Raw genomic sequence first — 9,411 nt, forward strand, 5'->3', positions numbered from 1 at the left:
GCAAGCAAATTGATGGCATGCTGTCGGTGCGCTGGCGGTAACCATTACTGAAAAAAAAAAATGCATCTGCTGCGATAGTCGTGCTACCCGAATGAAGTGAGCGTACTGGAGATTAATTAGCGTGGCAGGTGGCCTATTCCAACACTTATGCCTGGGTGGGCATGTAAAAATATTCTTGCTTCATCTCACGCCATTAAATCTGTTGTCTTAAATCTAATTGATGCGGCTCAGGGGGGAATTAACTGAAATTAGTTTTGAATAAACCATGCATTATACATTTAATAACCTTGCGCTCGCTCTGTAATAGCCCTAAATAGGGGCCTTCAAAAAGTAAGCAGAACTTATCCGGGCTGCCTCTTATCTAAAAAGGCTGCTCGTAGTCAAAAAATACATACCAACTCCGATTTCCTCGTTGTTGACATAATTGCCTAAATGCTGTTGTATTGGCGATTTTCACCACCTAAAAGGGGGCTCCTCTGTTTACCCAATATGGCGATGCTACGAAAAATAGCTTCTCGTGTGACCTCGTGTGAGTCAGTCTTTCGTTGCGCGACTGCACAAAATGTTTAAACGACGTACAAATTAGAAATCGCTGTCTGAGGTGCGAGAACGGCTGGCGTGAATGCCAAGCGGTGGACGGTGGATGCACACTTTGGAGAGATTATTTAAAATCAACAACACCGACGTTGAAGACTTGTACAATCTGTGTATGACAGGACTAGACGCGCAAGTTTTCGCAATTGGCGCTACATGTAAGAGACACCCTGCGAATGCCATGCGGCTTGCGCATGAAACAAGCTAAAAACTTCTCTCTGTCGCATGAGTTTTAGCTCCTGAAGCTTCCCCTGTTTTGCCTTTTTCTGTCCTCATAAATTTTTAATGAATACATGCTACTTTTCATAAAAGCTTAAATTTATAATTGTGCCTACAGCGTACAAGCAGCGAGAACAATAGGAGATTACTCCCCCCCCCCCCCCCCCTATTTTCTGCCAACCGCGTGTTACGCCCTCTGTTGGTTCGTATTGCAGGGGTTTGAAGGCATGTGATGAATCTAACGTTAATATTATGCAATCTTTGCATCCGATTCTCTTCGGCTCTTACCATCCGACCATCTGAATGCACGTTTTTGATCACAGGGAAGGGTTGGCCCAATAGCGAAGAGCAAAAACAATGTTTGTTTGTTTGTTTGTTTGTTTGTTTGTTTGTTTGTTTGTTTGTTTCTTTCTTTCTTTCTTTCTTTCTTTCTTTCTTTCTTTCTTTCTTTGTTTTTAACGTCCCAAAGCAACTCAGGCTATGAGGGGCGCCGTAGTGGAGGGCTCCGGAAATTTCGACCACCTGGGGTTCTTTAATGTGTACTGACATCGCACAGTACACAGGTCTCTGGAGCTCGAGTAAATCATTATATCAGCCTCCGTATCCGTAGATAACAAATCATACATGCACGCCGTAATAAGGACTGCCATTACAGGGACATTCGTGCATAAATTCCTCGTGATTTCGTTAGCCATGTGTGCTCAGCGAAGGTTTTTAACAAATAGCTCTTCATATATGCATAGATAGACACAAATCATCTCTTTCATAGAGGCTCGGCGCCTGATAAGAGCTGCGCTTTCATGGTCCTGCAAGCGCTCCACTGCACAGCATGCAAATAACTTGCCCGCGTACTCTCTCTGTATTGCTGCCACCAGAAAACTCCCGCAATGGCATTTACCGCCTCTTCTGTCTCGTCAGCACGCAAGCATCCCCGTAACAGGGTTCCTAAGGTGTATTTTTAGAGCAAAATTCTGACAACAACGTCTAAGTATGCCGGCGAACCACTCACGCAGCGGAGGAAACGGCATGGTTTCCGCTTCCCGATCCCGATCCTATAGTTCGCGCCGGCGCCGCTGTGTGGCGTCGATTTCGTGAAAATCGCCAATTAGTGTCACATATTTTTTACTTTTCATGTCTTCGAGACATCAAATCTTGCAAAATATATATATATACAGAGTAAGTTTTTTACTATATTCTATTCAGTGCGGAAGCACGGATTTGTGCTAAGTAGAAGACGACGATGAGCAGGGCAGTGCCGCGAGGCAGACCGCTTACTCTGGGCGCTAAGCAATCATAACAACTGGTGTGATTGCTCCCGCGCCGCATTAGTCTTCCGAATGTGCGCCGAATTTTGTGACACCAAACTCAGTTTGTTATTTACTTCGTTGTTCCAAGCACACTGCCATTTTTTTTCCTTAATTTACGATGTACTAAGTTCATACAATTTTTAAAGGGCATATTTAATTTTTTTAATTTCATGTCACGAGCTTGAGCACCGTTGCCTTTTATTCCAACATGACTCGGTACCCAGCTGTTTTATATTTTGCCCCTGAGCTGTGGCTGTTGTTATGTTGTTTATGATGTCATCAAATAGCGGAGGGATTGCATTTGAGTACGAGGTCTGTTAGAAAAGTATCCGACTTTATTTTTTTTTTTTGCGAACACCTGATGGATGTGAAACAAGCGCGCTTACAGCAGCCGACCTTGAACCCTCGTGCGCATGCACGAATTTTTTCCCGCCTGCCGATAGCGTCAGTCGCTGGGAAGCAGCGTTTGAGTGAGGCAGTGCGCAGTGCTCTCGTCGGTTTTTTGTTGCAAGGAAAATGGCGGAGCGAGAGGAGCAGCGCTACTACCTCAAATTTTGCCAGAAACTTCGCGATAGCCAAGTGGAAACCATTCGAAATGTTCACACGGCTTTCGGTGATAATGCTATGAGCAGCACACAGATTAAGCAGTGGTGCAACTGGTTTAAAGACGGCCGCACATCTGTGGAGAGAGAGCCACGCTCCGGTCGGCCATCAACATGCCTAAATTACCAGGCAATTGCCGAAGTGAACGCTGTGGTGATGCGGGACTGTTGTGTGACTATCCGAGAAATTGCGGAAGAAGTGGACATCAGCAATTTTTCTGCACATTCCATTATCACCGAAGATTTGGCCATGGAGAGAGATGCGGCGAAATTCGTGCCGAAGCTGCTGACGGTGGAGAAAAAGCAGCTTTGTGTTGAAGTCTCACAGGAGATGCTGGATTTCACAAACAGTTACCCTGACTTCACCGACGCCGTAATCACTAGTGACGAGTCTTGGGTGTACGGGTACGACCCGGAAACCAAATCCCAGTCGTCACTAGAGGACGCATTCCACGTCACCAAGACCAAAGAAGGCCCGCCAAGTGCGCAGCAATGTCAAAGTGATGCTGACTGCTTTTTTGACTCCCTCTGTGTGGCACACCACGAGTACGCACCCCACAGGGTCAAAGAATGACTAAATAGTACTACAGGGGTGTCCTCCATCGCCTACGTGGTGCTGTGCGGCGCAAGAGACCGGAATTGAGGTCAACAAGAAATTGGCGCATCCCTCGCGGCATTGCTCCTGCACATTCCTCTCATTTGATTCAGACTTTTCCGGCGAAAAACCAGACTCCTGTAGATCAACAGGCTCCTTACTCTCCTGATATGTCCCCCTACGACTTCTGGCTGTTTCCTAAAATGAAGAGGCCATTGAAAGGAGCGCCATTTCAGAAAAAAAAAGGACATTGTGGCTGCAACGACGGCAGAGCTAAATTCCATTCCGAAAAGGGCCTTTTCGGAATACTTCCAACAATGGCAGCACCGATGGGAGATGTATATGGAGCCCCAAGGAGACTACTTTGAAGGTTATTAGGTTTCCAACGCTCCAGTTATGCCAGTTTTTTTTCTTCGGCCAAAGGTCGGATACTTTTCTAACAGACCTCGTATGCTTAGTGAGTCGGTTTGTCAGGGTCTCGGTTACTATTTTTTCTACTGCTCCACAGGTGGCGTAACATTCGTCTGCGAATATCACCCTGCCGTTTTCATTGTTGTGTACGTATTTTAATGATAGGGCTGGTTTGTGGATGCATCGCACAAACAAGGTATTAAGGCATGGCTCAGCTCGACTTCCATGACATATTAATCAGAGCTGCAGGAGGAGCTTTTTGTTTTTCCTTTTCTGTAGAAATGCGAGTAACACGAAGTGCGTGTGTATAGTGAAACGAGAAGTGGGAAAATGCTCGATTTCTTCGGCCGGCTATGGATTTCATTCACTCTTAGAAATGGCGAACTTGTGCGCACAGACTTGCCCAGAGAGATCTTTAAACAAATGCCAAAGGGGAAAACGTGAAAAAAAAAAGTTACACTCCAAAAGTCCTGGAAACAATGCAGCGCTGTTCTGTTCGAGGGCCATTTGGAAAAAGATGCAGTGCAACCTCCTTCTTTCAAATTGCTTTGAGCTGCAGTGTATACTTTCCGCAGTCGAGGCGGTCGTGCTTGCCGATCTAATTAATTCAAACACTTTATCGTAACCCGAGGTATTTCGTACTCCTTCCCTCACTCCCTAACGAGCATGCCATGCTCGAACCATAATCGCCCTCGATGCGTACCTGGCTGTCTCTTCATATCGCCGTTAATTTTTTGCTGCTTGCTAATGGACGCACCATCAGACAGTGCTATGCCAGCAACGTGCATGAGCACCGGTGGTTTCCCCTTATTTTCCAAATGATGTTTTTACTTCGGATGCTTTTCCAATTTTGCCGCATTAAAACGCTCGAGGCTGCGTCAGACGTTAACGTATTTCCTTTTTTTTTAGTTTACGTTAACTTGCGGCAGTAATGCATTCGCTTTTGATTGGCTGGCTCCTTTGGGCTTGTCGCAATGTTGTTTGCGACAATGACTAACCCTAACGCTTGCCGTTGTCGCATCGCTGCCCAGCGCGGAGAGCCCAACGATCCACCTATGGCTCCTCGCTGACATCCTTCCTCGTCGGAATCATGGTGCTCTGCTGGAGGAGTCGGCGCTAAAACCCGGCAGCGCGCTAAACAGGGACTGGCAAAGCGCGCGTTCGAGCACTTCTCGCAAGTGGAAATATACACTTGCACAAGCAATCAAGGGCTTTAGAGCGCGAGCGGCACAGGGACCTGAACGCGGCAGCGCCTCTCGACTGATGTTATTGCTGCCACGAGTGCCGGCATACGTTTACTGCCCTCGCCCCTTCGCTATCTCGCTACTAGCTTAACGCGTCGATTCTTCATCACTTCATCACATCAGAGGGGTGTTATAATAGCAGTGCTGTCATACTAACACAATCCACCAATTCTTCATCGAGTTGTGGGAACACGGAGAGAGAGGAAATCACTTTAATAAAGAACACAATTTTAAGTGTTCAAAGTGTCCATGGACTCGAACACTACTGCGCCTCCTTGAGACGGGCTCCTCACACGGCACTCGATCGCGGGGAAAGCATCAGCCGATTAGCGCGAACGACCTCCTGACAGCTTAAACTGAACGCCTGTATCACGCATTGTTTACTGCAGTTGTCTACTCATATCAGTTTTGTAACTCCGAGCAGGTGCCTTTTTTGATATGCATATTTACATCACAACGAGAAAACTTGCAGAATATAGAATCACCTGTATTCTTAAAACAAATTGCTATGTGCTCATCACATGTTGGTGTTGATGATTATGATGTATTTAATGATGCAAGGGCAGTCCCTCGTAAGTTGTAAGAGCAGGTGCTTAACCGACTAGTGTATAACCAGCACAAAAATTGAAGCGGACAGGAGTTAAAGTGCAGACACGATGCGCTCTGGGTATTCTCCGGGCTGTTAATTCTGTGCCAGAGTCTATTTTTCAGTCCTTGCAAGGGCGGGTGAAAGTAGAGCATAAAAAAGGAATCGCTCTCTTCGAGCCACTTCGAAGGCTCACTGAAGGAGAATACTAAGTCCGGCTGTACAGATAGTTTAGCGACACGCGATAGCAAAATTTCCATTTCTTTTCGAAAAAAAATCTTTTATAAGCCAGAGAATCGCGTAAACGCGCAGTACATATGGCGCCACCACTTGCGGATTCGCGCAGCATCGCTTGATGACGTATTTATGAGCTTTCTCGAGGAACGCTAATTCGCCGTCAATGGACAATCGCTGTCGAAATACGAGGAAATCGGCGCGGCCACCTTAGCCATGAATGCTAAGGGTCTCATAATTAGCAAGAGCAGACATTTGGGCTAGTTGGTGTCATCATCATCATCAGACTGCCTACATCCACTGCAGGGCAAAGGCATCTCCCATGTGTCTCCCTTTAACCCTGTCCTTTGCCAGCAGCGGCCACCGTATCACCGCAAACTTCTTAATCTCATCCGCCCATCTAACTTTCTGCCGCCCCCTGCTACGCTTTCCTTCTCTTGGAATCCACTCCGTTACCCTTAAGGACCAGCGGTTATCTTGCCTTCGCATTACCTGCCCTGCCCAAGCCCACTTCTTCCTCTTGATTTCGACCAGGATGTCATAAACCCGCGTTTGTTCTCACACCATTTCTGACCACTTCCGGTCTGTTAACGTTACAGCTATCATTTTTCTTTCCGAAGCTCGCTGCGTTGTGCTTGTCTTAAGCTGAACACTTTTCGTTAGCCTGCACGTTTCGGCCCCGTAGATGAGTTGGCGTGCATTCATCTTAAAAAACAGCGCAAAGGATGGGACAAGAAGGAGGCAGTTGACTATCACTCAATTGTTGTCAGTCAGCGCTGATAGTCAGTCGACAGACTATCAGCGCTGACTATCCGTTGATAGTCAGCTGATAGTCGGCGCTCGTCCGGTTGTCTCCTTCTTGCCGCGTCCTTTGAGCTGTTTTTTTAAGATGCACTCATAATTAAAACAGCACATAGCACGCACTTCCACGAGAAAAAAACGTTCAAGCAGCTGGCGGGTGTCCAAGTATATGCGCGCATTCGCTGCTGACAACTATAGTCTGCAGTCTGCAGACTAAAGTTGGGAGCAACGTATTCTGATTCGTTTCACCTTACAACTCACAGGGAGCAATACAAGACCTTAGAAATCGCAACGACAACAGCAGTCGATCACACATACTGCGCAGTCAGTTAACAAACAAGCAATAATCGACAGGCACAACGGGCCGTCTGATGAGCAACGCCCGTGCAGAAAGCGCTAGCTCTTAGCTCTAAGGTTCCGGAGCACTTCACTACGGCGTCTCTCATAGCGTGAGTCGCTTTGGGACGTTAAGCCCCATAAACCAAACTAAACCTAGCTCTAAGGCTGCCGTTCAGCGGAAAACCAGGCATTCTTGCGTCGATGTCCATTGAAAGGCGAAGCTCCACGTCCGGCGTTGCGTATCGAAACTCTGGTGCCGACTAGACCACGTAATCAGGTTGACTTTGCTGGGGTTGAAGAGTGGTGACGTGTGTGTGGTGTTAACTGAAGCTTAATGATTGCTGGTGATTAGAGCAAACTGTGGACGTGTTAATTGGTTTATTGGGGTTTAACGTCCCAAAGCGACTGAGGCTATGAGAGACGCCGTAGAGAAGGGCTCCGGAAATTTCGACCACCTGGTGTTCATTAACGTGCACTGACATCGCACAGCACACGGGCCTCTAGAATTTCGCCTTCAAGAAATTCAGCCGCCGCGGCCGGGATCGAACCCGTGTCTTTCGGGTCAGCAGCCGAGCGCCGTAACCACTGAGCCATGCCGCGGGTGGACGTGTTAATTAGTGAAATACCAATTAGAATAGTGAAGTCGGAGAAAATTTGGTGTTTATTGATGGAGTGTTTAATAAAGTACGTTACAGCGCGACTGTTGCTTGCATGCTTTTGAGGATACCTCGAAGCTTACGCGTAGACTTCACGCCAGCAAACAGAGCAACGAAGGCCATAAGCTCACGCGACAAACAGTCTGTTCTGTAGTCTGCAGCACTACAGATGCCCTCGATAACTTCACTTAGTTTCTTTCGCATCGATGGAGCCTATTTCTATGGTAGGCGTGTGTAGCAAAGAGAAGCAGGCGAATGCGATGCAGCGGAGAGCATCTACCTTTCAGTGAAGAGGGGGAGGGGGCAGGATGCCGAAACGGCATGCATTTTCATCCCTTCCACCGTGACTGCTGATACGTCTTGACTGTCGTTTTACGGCTTTCGGCCGCGTTTCCTCTCATTGTAAGTGGCGTCTTTGATTGGTCGTCAGGCTTCATTGCAAATGCTGCATAAGAATGACGTAACTGGGCTCGTTTCTCGCAGTCTGCTTGAATGGTTTTGGGACTTTCATTTGATATTTTCTCGGCAACGCAGCCACCTTTCCGGGCAAAAAAATACAGGCACTGTTCCCGGGGAATAATCTATCCGTCTTGCTTAGTTAGTTGTTTCCCTTTGGTGACCATTTAAACTTGCTACATTCGAGTCTTCGATTTCAAAGCGGAGCTCCCTAAATGTAATGGTAAAGCAGTTCAGCACTTACCGGCAAAGCGTCTGCGGGGGGTATGAAGCAAACATCTGCGTCAGAAGTGTGTGCAGTTCTTCGTGTCATTGAACTCCTCACCTGACAGCTCGGCGTTGGCAAACAGCAGATGCAAGTAGGGCCCGAAACACGGCGCGTGTGCCATCACCGGTGACATGTGTTCGTTCCAACGTTCACATCAGGATTTTGCCCCTCGCATGTGCTCGAGGCCATGTGGTTTCTTTTGCTTTCGGCGCTAGTTCATAAGCATAACGAACGGGGCTTTGCAACGACTGCACGCAAGGACAGGATAAGCTTCGGAAATGCGTTTGACATCGTGAATAAAACATGTGAAATACTTATTTAAATAGTCTTTACCAGCCGGCAGCAAGGCTGTAAGCTGCTGAATGACAACAAGGGCTTTTCAACACTACCGCGGATTCGAAGGCTTCACTGCAGACGCTTTATGACTGTCTCTGTCTGTTCCCGGCTTATTCTGTTTGTAACCATGCAAAAAGTAAAACTCTACTGTACCCAGACTTTTTGTCTATAAAGTGAATAGGTTTTCGAAAGGAAAATCCTATACACTAGTCTATAAGCAACACAAATTCTATAGACAACCTATAGATAATCTTGATTTATGGCCCTAAAGTTTTGGTAGACCCTTTTCTATAGACAGGCTATAGGCTATGAATCGACAAAACGAAATATCTATAGGAAGGCAATAGAGTCTATAAGATGTCTATCTATAGACAGTCTATAGACCATTTTTATGAGGTTGGTATACCAACGCTTCGTTTTTGTAAGGTTATCTAGGTGTACGTTTTCCAGATAATGCACCAGTGCCTGGGAAACACCGCTGTGCTGTTTGTGCCGTAGCGGCAGCCTAAGGATTTGCGCATCCGCCTCGTACGTTGCAGGTGCGGGTTTCGAACCCCAGCGCCAGAGGTTAACCCATCGGTTTAGCGATGGGTACCAGCTTTCCCGGCCTCGCTCTCTAGATAAGAAGATTGTTTGGCCGCACCTTGTGCCGACACACTACAGCCATGGCGCTGTTTGGCTAAGCTGTCTTCGCATTACTGGATGGAATGCTACTGGACAAGCGAATGCTTGTTCAAAAAGTTAGAGTGAAATGCAACACAGG

This window comes from Amblyomma mixtum, chromosome 1 (genome assembly GCF_055824585.1).
Source record: "Amblyomma mixtum isolate Tamu chromosome 1, ASM5582458v1, whole genome shotgun sequence".
NCBI lineage: Eukaryota > Metazoa > Arthropoda > Arachnida > Ixodida > Ixodidae > Amblyomma > Amblyomma mixtum.